The sequence below is a fragment of the Thunnus albacares genome, chromosome 13 (genome assembly GCF_914725855.1).
Source record: "Thunnus albacares chromosome 13, fThuAlb1.1, whole genome shotgun sequence".
Classification (NCBI taxonomy): Eukaryota; Metazoa; Chordata; class Actinopteri; order Scombriformes; family Scombridae; genus Thunnus; species Thunnus albacares.
In genome coordinates this window covers 1,803,349-1,819,745 of record NC_058118.1, presented here as the reverse complement: position 1 = coordinate 1,819,745, position 16,397 = coordinate 1,803,349, and positions in this window count along the sequence as shown.

Sequence of the window (16,397 nt, the reverse complement as noted above, 5' to 3'; positions counted from 1 at the left end):
GTTAACGGGATAAGGAAAAACAAGTTAATGTAGGTGTAAATGCACTCAGAACTCATTGTAACTGGATCTCAGCCAGGTGTAAATGCAATCTGTACAGCATGACCACATTCAAAAAAAATTTTACCCAGTAAGTTGAAAGGTCACCTAGCTCCACCTCTTTCTGCCAGCTAAAGCAAGTCCCATAAAAGCTACAAGTGGCAGCAGGAGCTAGAGGTGTGATTTAGAAATGAATGACATTCATTCGTTGCAGCAGTTTCCTTGATCTGGGATGGATGCAATATGTTTGTGGACAAGTCCGCTGGTTCCACCTAGCTAATTTGCATATTAAGATCTGATCTCAATGCAGGCGCAACTGAGAAAATAAGAGCATATTTTAATACCAGATGTAAATGACCCATGGATCGGATTCATTCATGCAATCATTATTCAGATAATGTATTCAGATACAGATCACATATTAATATCAAGTGTAAATGGGGCTTGAGTGTCCAAGTAAGCCGTTCCAGTGAACCGGCATTTACGATTGCAAGGCCCTGGAGCTGTCTTATCTAAATGGAATGCAGTTGTTATTCGTGTTATTGATTACACCTGTGTTTTTCCTACTATGACGTGAAAATGTCTGTTGTGAAAAAAGTCTATTTGATTTGTTTCTGAATCAGAGTTTTCACCTGGAGGATACACATTTTACGCTTGGTATTGATAGTTCAGGGGGTTTGCATTCAACATGCATTCTGACATTATAGCTACAAGATGTTGCTGATGACTTTGCTCATAATCACCAACAGATGGTTAAAGATATGAACTGTCTATAGGCAACTGACAAATATGCAGTTGCATTAATATGCTATTGGAAAAGAGGAAATGCTGCAACAGCACATAAGTCAGTCTACAGGCTCTCACATTTTTCAGAGGCCATGGTTGTATCCTCCTGTTGGTTAAAAGCAGAGACAGCATAAAGCTTTAAATGTGTCTCTGAGGACATGGCTTATCCTCAGTGATGTTTGTTCAAAATCTCTCTTAGGTGGAGAGAAAGAGACATAAACCAACATATTTAAGACTTTGAACTATATTAAAAGCAACATGGCGGGATCACAGTTCAATAATGTCCTTACCATGGTTACTGCCGAACCTAAGAGGAGCAGCGGGGTGATTTAACTTGGTCTGGTGATTACCCGATTGAGTGCAGGTGTGTTGCAGTAAAGTTGCTGAATGGCTGCAGCATATGTCCTTCATAGTATCTGCTGTCTATCACCTCCCCTAACCTGAGCTTGGTGGTTTGGCCTGGTTTAAAAGGTGGCATACCTGGAGCTCCTTGCTTGCCACAGTGGTGACTGATTTATTTGTGTGTGAGGGACTATAAATGTGATTTTTTTTAATAACTTTTCATGTACAGGTCAAGTTATCTGTGACTTTTTTCTTAACCAGTGCCTTCAAAAATTCATATTGCATTAGGTGTTTTAGGCTAGTCACAAAAAGTGAAGAAGAGTGGTAATTTTTCAAGTTTGTTTTTTTTTCTTCCTTCCAACCCCAACATAAATCATCTCACTTGCCCTCAGTTTTATCTTGTGGCCGTTGGCAGGGAACCACTGGGCTAAACTACCAAACTGCAAACAGTTCAACTCGCTCCACCTCCAGCAGCTACAACAGTAACATACTGCTCTAACACTGATGCTTCATTATTAATAATCTAATGATGTTACATATAATAATATATCAGTCACAAGGACATTTTGTTGATAATACTTCTGTACTTCTACTTAAGTAGAATTTTAAATGAAAAACTTTCACTTGTAATGGAGTATTTTTACTTTGTTATATTGGTGCTTTTACTTAAATAAAGGATATGAGCACTTCTTCCACCACTGGTTTTGAATAAAACATGCAGCATTTTTTCAGGATTTTTAAGAGACAAACATATTATCATTACTGTCCCCCTTCAGCTAATACATAATACATGTCCAAGTGGAACTGTATCATATACAATGCAGTCAACTGATAATGTGTGCAAGCAATTAGACATTGCCTGTGTTGGCTGGTGGTGATAGAAGATACAGTCATTTGCATTTACCATTATTAGGGATGAGAGGCCTCTACTGTGTCCACAGGCCTCTGTGTTCTCAATACATGCTTGGTTACACCACTCATAAACATTGCTAACAGTGGTAAGTGTAGAAAACACTTATGTGTATTATATGTCTCCAACATACTGTATGCTGAACAGTTTAGTTTCTCCAATTTCTGGACAAGGGCACATCCCAGATGACTTATTCTCTCCACCTCTAAGGTTTCATGAAAAGGAGAAAATGCCTGAACACTCTGTGCTTGCTTCTTGGTGTTCAATGGTAGGCCAGGTTAGATTTTTTATTCCAGCATTGTGGTCCTGAAACCATACCATACCATGTGACTCATGTTTTAGTGCTTTTGCTGGCATCTCAGGATCATGAAATGAAAATCTCACAATATCACACTGTTGCAATATCAAACCAAATAAAAAGCATGAATTGTAATTCCTGTGGAAAATGCTGATGCAGTGCCCTTTCTTGCTGTAGTTGCTTTGAGGTGGTGATCACACTGGCAAACAGTAGACAAAACGCTGCTATGGTTCAGAAGTGGTATGGCTGATGGGTATGGTTCTACAATAGAGATCAGAGTGGTATCTTGGTTCAACATTTGGCTGAAACCAATGTGTTACATTGTGACATTGTTTTTTTTACCCTTCTCCTTTGTTACATTGGTAAATGGAGAAAGTTTTGCATGGCATCCATGTGCATTTGGTTGGTGTCCATAACGTAGAGCTGAAGAATAATCACATTTTCACTCTGTGAAAGGACATTCTCTCTATGGACAAAGAGGATCACGATGAAGATGAGAATGGTCAGAAGAAGTGAAGTTTGCTTGCTGGGGAAAGTATACAGTAGTCCAAAAACACACAACAAAACACATTATACATGAAATTATTATTTTATATAACAATATAATTAAAACGTTTTTAAAGAATTGTGTGAGTGAGATAAATGTAAAAAAGAATAACTAGATGTATTTGTAAAGACAGCACAACAAACAGAAGAAAATAGACTAAAAAATAACCAATAATTAAGTGCCAAATATAAAATTAACATGGATATATAGCCTACATATTTAAATTGCTGCCAACAAGCATGGCATACAACTGCCTGAAAAAGGACGACTGTACTGTATACAAAAATCCAGTAGTTTGGCTCATTAAATTAATCGTAAATTTGTGAGAGAGGAAGATTATGTTTCAATATGATGGTACATATTCCACCAGTCAGATCCGCTGTACCTTACAGTGAACTGACAGAGAAATATTTTAAATCTTTGAAGATTCAGGTGATTGCCACCTTGAGTGTTGTATGTGTGGATTACTGAATTTGTCTGATTAATCTATTGAACTATACACATTTCAAATCAGGCTGATGCATTGTAGATAAAAATGCAAGTTAGATATATATAACATAACATTTAAATCACAAGAGTGATTTCACATAAGAGTGTTTGATCCGACTACTAATTTTAGCACAGTGGCAGTCCAAACAACATTATATTATGTGAGATGAGTAAAATAACTGATAAAGAGTTAACAAACATTTGTGATGAGCTATGAAGATATTTATTTTATTAATAACACCAAAGGATTTGTTAAGATTGTTTGGGGTTTTTTCCATCTCAGTTTTTTATCAAATACAGAAAGACATTTTGTAGATGAGACCTGAAATATTATATATTATTATATTATATTATTATATGCCAAACAATTGCTTATTTTACACACCATGCAGACACAAAGCAACATTAGCATTCATTTGGAGTTATTCTTCTGTCCACCTGATGAGCGCAAGTCCTCACTATCCTTAGCTCTGGTTTGGTGTCTGCCAACCCCTGAGAAAAATATCTGGCTCTTCAGCTGCTAAATGCTCCACTATGTAAGTAAGGAAGGTGTATCTCCAACTCCAACTAGAGTTGCAGCCATCACCAATGTTGAACTACCAACTAGCATGACAGTGCTGAAATGTCTGCTTGGAATGGTCAACTATCTAATATACCTACCAAACCTCTCCACCATCCAGCAGCCCTTGAATGAGCTTTTATCATATAGAGAATGGGTCTGGTGATGATCTCTTCTGATCCTGTGCTTGGATACTTGGATCCAAAGCAGCCAACAGTCTTCAGTGCAGATGTCAGCAGCAGGCACATGCATAGATAGACCTCAAAGGGGGCTTGAGCACCTGCTGCTCGGCTTCCTAGAGAAAGTGCCCTTTTTCTGTTTTTTGTTTGTTTTATATCAGGTTGGGAGATTGGTGCTTCTGGGTGATGCCCTCTACTCTACCTCCCTCCTGCTTTCCTGCTGCAGTGGCGAGCACTGTGTGGCCACAAAGCACCAAGCCTTTCTATGGTGAAAGAACACATGCATGCAAAATTGAATGCATGATTCAGTGTGATGAGTTACTTCAAGCAGCATCAGGTATGTGGCCAAACAAAGTATAAATATACTGTTCATTTTATATTGATATTGATGCGCTTTAAGAATTGCTTGACACTATTTGGCAGGTAGGGTCTATCTATGCTTGAGCTATATAGTAGCTCAAAATGTGCCAACTAGCTATTGTTAGTGTTGTTGGCAAGTAATGTGGTATCAATGGAATATGGTCGAGTTCCTGTGTCCCATCCACTGAACGTAAAAGAACGGTTCCATCGCACCACATCATCTTCATCATCTTCATCAATGACAGCCTATAAACAGCCTGACCTCCCTCTACTGTGACAGGAAGGCATAACAGGTACATAGTTATGAAAAAACAGTGTATCTTATTCCTTGCCACCATCAGCTCATTTTCTATAGTTATTGTGTGTGTGTGTGTGTGTGTGTGTGTGTGTGTGTGTGTGTGTGTGTGTGTGTGTGTGTGTGTGTGTGTGTGTGTGTGTGTGTGTGTGTGTGTGTGTGTTACATACTGACAGTCAGGGGCAGTGGAGAGACTTTAGCGTGAAACCAGGCAGTGATGATACCATTTTGTCTGCATGATGTCTTCCAAGCCTCAGTATTATATGATATGTGACTTATATTAAACTCATTTGTTGGCATATATTAATAGTATATTAGCCATACAATATCAGCATCTTCTTATTGCCCATTATTACTGAAGCAATTATGCTTGCTAAGGAGAAGTGGTAAGAGATGAATATGGAGGCGAGAGGCGAGGAAGGCAGCCATGCAACCACAGGAAGTGTGTCTTTGTCAGGAGTATTGAGCTGAGCTTCTGCAAGTGAGTGTCAGTCAGAGGGCAACAGTAGGTAAGAGTTGGGCTGGTTAACATGTGAGGAGAATTTACTGAAATAAACTTCATTTCCTTGCATGTGTCATTAATTAACTGTCATGTAGCAGTGTCTGAACCAACCTCAGTTATGGGTTTGTTTTAAATACATTCATTTTAATATCTCTGTAACAGTGTTGCAAAAATTGTCATTCCAGGCATATATTTATTTAATTATTTGCAAAAATCACCTTTTATGAATTTGGGTCCCTGCCCCTCTTAACATCCTCTGCACTTCCCTGGTCAGCAACTATGGCCTAGGTGGAATATTGCTCCAAGACCATGATGGATCGCTGAAGCTAGTGGCCTTTTGTTCAAGGAGCTTGACTGCTGCTGAAAAGTAAAACACACAGATCGAAAAGAAAAGCTTGACAGGTGTTTGGTCATCTGAGTATTTCTACAATTACCTGTGTGGACATCCTGCAAATTGATAACAGACCACAAGCCGCTGGTAACTCCAAAGATCTGTTGAGGACACCACTAAGATGCCAGAGACTCCTCATCGGGTTGACGAAATTCAACAGAGTTTTTGTGCCAGGAAAAGAGCTCTTGGCCGACGTTTTGACAGGGAATTGAGTAATTTCACAGCACAGGAGGGCCCCCACCATGATCCATCCCAAAGGTCATTTGTCTTGTTTTCCACCATATCATATTAACATACTGCATGTTATCATACTGCTATGAAGTCGGATGTCTATGTTAAATATGGTCAAAAAACATGGTCAAAGTTCCAAAACCTGAGGTTAACGTATGTAAAATTGCTTCCTGCAAGACAAAAGCCAGGGCTTCATCCTGCTCGTAACACTTCGTTTGCAATGTTACCTCTACTTCCTCCTCATGATGACATCAGATGGTTCGCGAATGCACACAAACGGCCGTCCATTCCATAGTCTTTGTTGCTAAGATTGTTGCTAAGGTTGTTCCAGGGGTCATTCGCGTTGGCCACTCACATACTTTGGATTGGATCGGGGCTTGAACATGTACAAGTAGTTTCTCTTTTGTGTAAAAAATTGGAAAAAGAAGTGAAATCCTACCTTACAATATGTTTACGTCATGAATGTATAATAAAACCTTATAAAACATCCATGATTTACATAGGTAAGTCTGCCAAGGGGAAGCTTCCGGAGGCTGGCCAATCAGAACAGAGTGGGCTTATCGGGAGGCGGGCCTTAAAGAGACAGGAACCAAAACAGCCTGTTTCAGACAAAGGCCAAACAGAGGGGCTGTGTAAAGGGCCTGTGTTGGAGCAGCTGAATGGTTACTACACATGCCTTATATCCGCAATATCCTTGGTTTTAATTTGGCAGTAGACCTTTGTTGCATCTCTCTCACCCCTGGTTTCCTGTCATCATCTTCACCAGTAACCGTCTAATAAAGGCAAAAATTGCCAAAAAGATCATCATCAAAACAAAAAAAAAGAATAAATAAGGAGTTTTTAACTGTAAATCATGCAAATTTATTCCAGTATGTCAGATCAGATGTCATTGAATACACTGTAATTGTTATTTCAAAAATATCTATGAATTATAATTTTGGATTTTGCATAAATAGTTTTAATTAAGCAATATGGCAAGAAAACTCAGTTGATGAAGCTCAAGTTCATGCCAGTTAGAGGCTGCCTTTGTTCAGTCCAAGACAGCAAGTGAGCTACTAACTCATTCTCTGGAAACTAAGCCATTGAACTAACAATATGTGAGTCATACTACTTTGCTTGATATGGTCTGATACAACCACCCAGTGTTTCATGTGCGTGTCTTTCAAGGTGTGCACACACAATCTTGCTTTCAGATTGAAGAAGATAATGATGGTGCTTGCAATACATTTGACCTTTTTCAAGTATCTAATGTTCAGTAATTGTTGACATTGTGCCACAGATGTTTTGAATGAACTCTGCAGTCATTCTCCAGGCTGCCGTGGTGTTGTCATATTGTATTATAGTATATGGTGCACTTGTTACATCATTTCCTGTATATAACATTAGATAAGATCTAATGATTGCTAATTTCAAATGTGTGTCTATGCCCACATTGTTACAAACATACAAATGGAAGCAAGTTTCGTTACCAAAATCTGTGATCTAATTCAGAAAAATGCTGTAGAATTCTCACAGTGTCACTTTTCCTGCCTTACCAGCTGCCTCCTTTACTCCATGTGATGGGTTCACCACATTGTGTGAATCAAAAGGTCAATCAGGCTGAACTTTGCAAGGGCACCAATCTGGATGCAGTGGATTGAGGAGTTCAGGGCTGGAGTTAACACATAAATATGAAAGACACAAAAGGCTGATAAGGTGGTATACTATTCCAAACAAATTGTGTAGTTTTAATGCTCATAACTTTGCAAGCACCAACTAAGTTTGACTGCAAATAGGTATTATATATATATTGGTATGAGCAGATTTATTAACTGACAGTATCATGGGGTGAAAATATGAAGATTTTCTACTCTACAAGCAACCACTTTTTTCAGGCTGTATACAAACTGAAGGCTATTTTAATTCAAGAATACAAAGATAATTGATCATCAGCTTCATAAGACTGTTTATCATATTGAAACAACTCACACTTTAGAATGTTACTGTTAACAAACGAGCAGATTTCACTTGCTAGCACCAGCAGAATAAGACAAAATGTATTTAAGAAACCTTGACATGCAAAATGGAAAACTCTAGAGTGATATATACAATGAAGGGAAATTCAAAGCCTCATTGGAGACAGAGAGGTAGCAAAGGATTTACTTGAACAGCTAGATACTCTCACTCAATTTACCTTAGAATTGTGGTTAATCTAGTACAAAAATATAGATTAGAGATAGAGCTCAGACTATTTCAATTGATAGCCCATGACAGACAATTTATCCTAGGCACTCTTGATCAGAGGTTCAAACAATGGATTCCAAATGGTATAACAGCATTATGCACAGTAATAAATGATGGGAATGTCAAGAGTTTCCAGGAGCTGAAACAAAACTACTTCTTCAGATATCTGCAATTAAGGGATTTATATGACAGAGAAATAAAGCACACTGTATAGTTAGATGAAAATGGAATAACTAGAATCATAATTAGAGTTTACAATTCAAAGAAATATAGAATAATATCTATATTATATGAGTAACTAATGGAAAGAAGAGGAAACACAACTTTATGTAAAGCTGAAAAGGGAAAAAGAACTAGGTGTGAATATTGCAGAAGATGATTGGTTGCATATTTAGAGAATATAACGTCCTCACGTACTTGGAGAGAACATTGTTGTGAGAATGTAATTAGATGCTTTATTACAGCCAAACTTAAGCGCAAATGCTTGTCTGTAGCACAACCATGTTGGAGACAATGTGGGGCAATAAATGTTATCTTGTGAGGCAGCTGGATTTAGGAGATCATGACATCATGAGATCATGCGAGAATCCATCTCGTCAGGCTTCAAGTTAGGCTCGTGTCCTATGTCAGCGTCCTATGAGGATTCTCGCGTGATCTTGTGAATTAAGCTGCCTCGCAAGGTAAGATGGTGATAGACAGTGATAGACAGGTTCATCTAATCACCTTCCAAGTATTTTTTGAAAGTGCCTGCCCTTTTCATTCATATGTATTTTGGTTTTGTCCTGAAATTGTACAGCTTTGAGAAAATGTTCATATGGCTATTATCAAAATTCTGGGCTAAGATATACCTATGGGAGAAATGGACGATGTTTACATATCAACGACAGGATAAGTGAATTAATTATTGAACATGTCACATGAATAAAAAGGTTTTGTGGAGACCCCCCTCCTTTTTTGTTGTTGTTGTCGGTTGGTTGGTTCTTTTTTTTGTGTTTTTGTGTGTATGTGATCTTTCTGTAATGGAAAAGCAAGTTTTTTAAAAAAGTATTAAAAAGAGAAACCATGACATGATATATTTGAATGGATCATTTTTGCTTGAATAAAATAATAAAAAGATACAAGGTATGAAACATGTTCAGTGCTCTTGTTAAGGAAGCCTGCACTTTTCACTAGTGGTACATTTATGCCCTCTTGTGGATTGATGATGACACAGTATACACTGTTATTGAGTTTGTATGGTGTGATTCTCATGATCAAATATTCATAATTTGTATTAAAATGCTCACATTTCCAGAAGCAAAGCTTTCACCCAAATTTAAATAGGAGGAAAGTGAGATCATATCTGCATTCTGTGACTGAATTTATAGGGGATTAAATATCAACTATAACAGTGACAAAATCATGCTGAACTGTCATATTAAAGGAATATAAATTCCCAACTCTGCACTGTCCTTAGGAATTCTCTTTTTACTTTTCCTAATTATTTTATTTAGCTTCAGGAGCGAGAAAAAGAAAAAAAAAATTGTTGACATTTAACCAGACAAAAGAAAATTATGTACGCATCGTTTTTTATGTCAAAATATAAAATACACCCCCCCTTATTTGGAACTCTGAAGGCAGCTTCTGATCATGAGCATCACTCCATCCATCCAACAGCATCACAAACATATCATCCATCCAAGTTCATCCAAAATGCTTCACCTACACATCAGAGGAAATCTTAAAATCATACAAATATAAAATATCATGTTGGTAAAATGTTTTGAGAAATATTTTGTTTTACAGGTATTAACTAACCTGCTGTCTTTGCTTCCATCAAAGCAGCTGTGCAGTCAGGTAAAACCATTCAGTCTCCTCAGGAGGGGTCAAATCCACTAAGGTGAGATTCTGAAGTGGTGCCATCTTTGACTTGGAGTCATTTTCTTTTAGATCTGGGTTGCAGACAAGAAAACACTGATTCAATTCTGTGAAACATTCACCTAGTAATCACAGACTCTAACCAAGAGCCATCCACAACCTAGCTTTTAGAGTCTCATTATCAGTCTACAAAGCTAGAGATCAATGATTAAAAAATATACCAGAACAACACAGCTGAGAGTTGCATGAACCAGTTTGCAGATGTTACCCATGTTAGCTTCATTTGTAGGTAAAGTGAAGTAAGCTGTGAAACATGCTTTATTTCATAACATTAAAACTCATTGCTGGGTCAGCCAAACCAGCCAAACAGTCAACTATAAAAATAATTCCTTCTATCAATAAGGAAAGGTAAAATGCAGCAGCTTACCATTACTTTTTTTGAAGTCTCCCTTAGAAGAATGCTGCTCAAACAAAGAAACCTTTTGCAAACCCCAAGCAAACATGGAACCATGATCACACATATAAATAGTGATGCCCGCAATGATTGTGTGATATCCTGTCTCCTTTCCTTACACCTAGGTAGAAAGGATGAAAAGTGTCCCCTCCTATATGTTTCTATGTATCACATTTTAACTTCTAATTTCTCCATCACCATACATCCATACATCCATCTCCTCATTTACGGTATATGAGGAAATATATATAGGCAGTTTTTCCTATTTGGATTGGGGGTCCAAATGTGTGAATGGATGTCTGTGTCACTCTCAGTCTTGCTATTGAGGCATTTAAATGGATAACCCATTGAATCCACTGAAACCAATTTAAAACAAAGAACAGAGCAATAAGCATAGCCCTGTGCTGGGTATACCTGCAAAGCTGAGAACTGAGACTGTGAAGTGAAGAGAAAAACATTTTATGTTAAAATGCTTTGAAGAGCATTGTCTGCACCACATTTTAAACTTTGGTTTTAAAATGATTCATGATGACTGACTGACTCAGGTCAGTTGCATGGTTCTATCTTTTTTAGAGACAATAATTTAGCCTGAGAGGACCACTAAACAAATTTTTTTGTTTGAATCATTCAATCTTTAGTCTGTTTTGCGGCCATTATTGGAATACTGTATTTTTTCTGTGGGATCACATGTCAACTGGTTAAAGAACAGAATGAAAGTGAAAAGACCAGCAAAGCATGAATGAAGGGTTCTGTGTGACTTCAGCTAATAAAGTGACCAAAATATTATGGGACACAAGTGCACCCAGCAGTTGTCCTGCTCTGAGCTGGCTGGTGGCAGACAGTGCTGGATTGGCAGTAGAGTGAGTCACCAAGATACCTACCTCAGTAGGAAAATGCCAGCTCGCCTGTACAGAGTCATGAATCCAAAAAAAAAAACTACAGCTAACAGTTATCAAGCTAATGTCAGCAACTAGAATAAGCCTTTCATAGCAGATATTTCATAGCATTAATAATGTTATTGTGTATAAGTCACAGCACACGGTGGTGCAGTGGTTAGCACTGTTGTCTTACAGCAAGAGGGTTCTGGGCCCACCCTGCCTTTCTGTGTGGAGTTTGCATGTTCTCCCCCTGCCTGTGTATGTTCTCAAACATACAGTTTAGATTAATTGGTGAATCTAAACTGTGAGTGTGAATGGTTGTCTGTCTCTACATGTTAGCCCTGTGATTAACTGGCAACCTGCCCAGCATGTACCTTGCCTCTCACCCAATTTCATTGTTATAAGCGGTATAGAAAATGGATGGATGGATATTTATAAGTCTGCTCATGATTATGACTTATAAGAACACTTAAATCTAACAGTCATCACTGATGTTAGTAATAACAGCTGTGCTGTTCTGCTATGATAATTTATCATGTCTGTTGTGAAAAATCTTATTCTTACTTCAGTCTTACAAAATCTTACTCTAAAATAGCCATGGCCGCATGGATGAAAATGTCAGTCTGTTGGTCGGTCCACCACATTGGTCCAGACTGAAATTTTTAAACAACTCCAAGACAGATTACTGTGAAATTTTGTACAGACATTCATGATGCCCAGAGGATAAATCCTACTGACTTTGGTGATCCTCTGACATTTCCTCTAGCACCACCAGCAGGATAGGTCACTTATCCTGTAATATATCTTAAGATCTACAGAATGGATAGGCACAACTATGGGCCCCATGCGCCCATAGAGCATGCTCACTAGAGACTTCTGCCAGCTGAGACAGCTAACTTCTGGTTTAGCCCTCCAGCTGACTTGTATGGGGATAAAACAATTCAATTGTGTGGCTCTTCTAGACTTTCGAAATTTGATTGGACCAAATGGATCAAATTCTGATAGTGAAATTAATCATTTCGGGGGGTTGTGACACTCAAAAAAATGTATCCCCCATTTTACAGCCGCTCCTTTTCTCATGATTGTGTGCGGGAAAAATGCTTTTTGGGCCTCAGAAGTCATAATTCCATGGTTTGGCCACTATGTCAAATTGGCTTCAAAGCCCAGTGCTGTTCCTGGGGGCTTGCCTCCACCACCCCTCTGCCACCAGTGTCAAGACCCTATGTCATGTTGCCTAGGGGGATCTCTGATTGGTTGCTATTTATAGGCCTCTATCCCTACACTTCCATCTAATCGACGGTATCAATGCCAAAGTCTTATTAAGTAAAGCTTCTGCATTCATGTCAACTTGTGTCTTTCCTGATTGAACTAATTTTACCATGTGAGCTGTTATAGAATACACCAATCAGCCACAACATTAAAACCACTGACAAACGGAGTGAATAACTGATTATCTTGTTACAATGACACCTGTCAAGGGGTGGGATATATAAGCAGCAAGTGAACAGTCAGTTCTTGAAGTTGATATGTTGGAAGCAGGAAAATTGGGCAAGGACAGCTCTACCTGTGTATGTTCGGCAGGGTATTTAAAATGTGCCCAGATATGACAGTTGAACAGACTGTGTTGTTGCAGTGTTGGTGTTTTCCTTGTATAGAAAGCAAAAGCTAAGTGGAAGGGATGAAGTGACGTAATGTGGCAGTGACCAGTCAAGTAAAAATGACTGGACAGGGGATAGGCAGGTAGAAGTGGGAGAGATATGGGAATAGCCCTGCTACATATATACGACACATGTACAGTATATACCAGGTATATACTCTGCTTAAACCTTACTGGTAACACTAAGGCGTTATATTGGTGGGGACAATTCACTAGAGCCCTGACATTGGTAGAGACATACCCAAATCTATGCCTATGGACCTTCATAGGAGACATGTACAGCAGCTGACATACAAACAGCCAATACTATGGACAACATAAGTAGACAAGTAATCCAAATGATGGCTCAGATCAGGCTCTTCCACTGATCACAACGGAGACACTCGGTCCACTGGTCTAGCTGTTCCTGGAAACATATGGCTGTACAGTGGACCATATTGAAATCAGATCCTGTTGCAGAGGCAACAGAAATCATAACTCATTTGTAGGAATATAATTAACTAGATATCTAAATAAATTCTTGAGGCATTCAAGGCATAACTACCTGAAGGGAGTGACCCAAAAGATTTGACCTAGAGTCCTTGAACATCATCCAAGGGCTCTTCTGATTTGATGGGTCACAGCGGAGCACACAGGTGAGGTGTTTGCTGATCCAAATGAATGTGCCTGTAACAATGGCAACTGTACTGAAGATGAGGATGTGTGAACTATCCAGAGCTGCAACTTTTTACTTGTTATTTACTGTAGCTAAAAATAACTTAAGGTAGGAGACAAAACCAGAAATGGAACAAACAAAAACCACAAAGTGAATAATATTCTGTGCATTACGTTATTGCCCTGCTGATATTGTAGTAGCCCATTCAGACCGACACAGTGGCACAACCGTCTGACAGACACCTAAACCTATTTGGAACTGTATGAGACAAAGTTTAGGGAAGTGGCTGCTACCAGAGGTAGGGAAGTTACAGTAACAACATGGACATTTGCCAAACCAACAACTAGTACTCATCTTTGAAGCCTCTTCCCCTCTTAGAAAACTGAAACCAACAACTCTCTAAACACTTCTGATAAGACATAAATCTTTCCTTTGCATGGCTTATTGTTCACACAAATGTTAACTTCATCACCTCTAATCAAGTGCAGTGCACAGCTGCTTCCCTAAGCTTTTCAATGGGAAGCATCCCATTGGACCAAGGTGCCCAGTAAAGCATGGGGGAACTGGATTCGACAGTGACACAGAGCTATTGGTCAGAGGAAAGCAACACTACAGTTCCAACACTACAAGCCCTGAAAGGTCACGGTGGGATTTTCTTTCTGAACTACTTTTGTGTTACCTTGCAATAAGTTTTGTGAGGTAACTAATGCACAACTGAGAATGACTTACAGTTTTCACTTATTTAAAACCAAAGAAGCACATTTAAAGTATAAAGTCACTGAAAAAAATGCATAACTGTCAGTCTGAAAAGGCTGTTTAAGTTGCAAACTGTTACATTTTGCAATTTGTGGATGACTGTTAATGTAAGGAGTAGTTGGATTGCCACACTTGTGATATTTGATTAAATCCTCCAGCTCCTCCTACGTGCTGTTGTGACCTTTGACACACAAGTAAGTCATTGTCCTAGGTGATATTACTCTATCTAGTCTACACAGTAAATTCCCACATATCAACACTGCACCATGGCTCTGATGATAATGTGTTGTCCAAATGTGTGGTGTCTTTACTTATCAAACAAGTTACGCACAACACATCACAAGAAACACATCCAGGGTCATTTTTAAAAGTATCATCATTTTTAATTTCCTTTTGAAAAGATGTCTGCTGTTGTCATATATATATATATATATATATATATATATATATATATATATATATATATATATATATATATGTATATATATATATATAAAATATATATATAATGACAACAGCAACCGTGTATGTACAGCAATACTTTTTAAGTAGTTCATTTAAGCAACCAGATGTGCATACAGTAACATAATGCAAACAAAACATCCATGTTCTCTGTGTTCATAAGCTTAAATAAATGCAAAATGTCTGAAAAAATCTAAATATTAAAAAAAAAGAAGCAACACTGTTGACAAGTACATGTACAGTTTCTGCAAGAAATACTGTAAGTGTGTATCCTGCATGTCCGTCCCTCCAGTGAACAAAAAAACACCTACAATCAGAGTGTAAATCAGATATGGCAAATATGCTGAATGTTAAGTGCATGGTATCTTGATATTGAACAGACATGAAGGTTTACACACAACGCTGAACAAAAGATTTACATGTATGTAGAGCAGCTCATCCTTATGTGCTGTCAACTTTCAAAGAAGAATGAAAATTGAAGACATGAAAACTTGTGTTTTTGTTGTTGATCATTTGTAAACATATCCTTTGTAAATCTTTTTTTTTTTTTTTTTTTTAGAAATAATTACAGCAAATATACTTGAAAGTATTCAGTATTCAGTATTCAGTATTCAATGACTGCCTGGTACATATTTTGAAGTGCAAACCCCATTGTCATCCACACCATCACCGACATGACTTCATGTCTGCACAAAGCGCTCCTGCAGAAACATAGAATTCAAATGTTAGCTGTGTCCAAACTCTAGAATTGCCTACTTTAAAGTCTGCATCTCTGAAACAAACACAGGTCAAAGTCAACAAGGCCGGTCCTATTTCTCCTCCCCATGTGGCTGAGAAATGCAGCTTTATTTCCCTGCATTTGGACAACACAATCTCTGTATCCTATGCAAACTCAACTAAATGTCATTACTTGATGCAGGTCAGCTGTTAAGTGGAATGTTTAGTGATCTTGCCCAACTCATGAAGCAGAAAACATCATGTGACCTCATACAGTATTTACCAGCTATTTGCATTTAGGTGGCCATCAGTCATTGGTAAATACATCACTTGAAGTGGACCAATGAAAAGCGACTGCAATGTGAAAATAATGGATTCCAATTTAGCATCAAGTGCACTGTGTTGAAATGAAATGTCTCAGGTCATCCTGTAAACTAGGTTATCATGGAACTGGTTTGCGGTTTGATGTCAAACTTCTTGCTGGGGAACTTGTATGTTTCAGACTTTATGAGTTGATGAGGAGCAACTTTGTGTATCAGTGAAGATACAGGTTCATCTGAGCCTTAAAGTCCTCTGTAGGACACACGTTCATAGTCTGTTTCTTTCCAAAGATGCAGTTCCTGAATATGGATGCAGTGTCAGTGCATATTAACTTGGGTATGGAACACTGGCAAGCTAAATATGTAGTTGATACTTTTGGTTAAATGCGTATTTTTATAGGGTCAAAAATTATAATTGTGAATTCTAAATTGTGAATCATGATTTACTACTGCAAAGGAAATACACTAAAAAGCTAACCAAAACATATTGCTT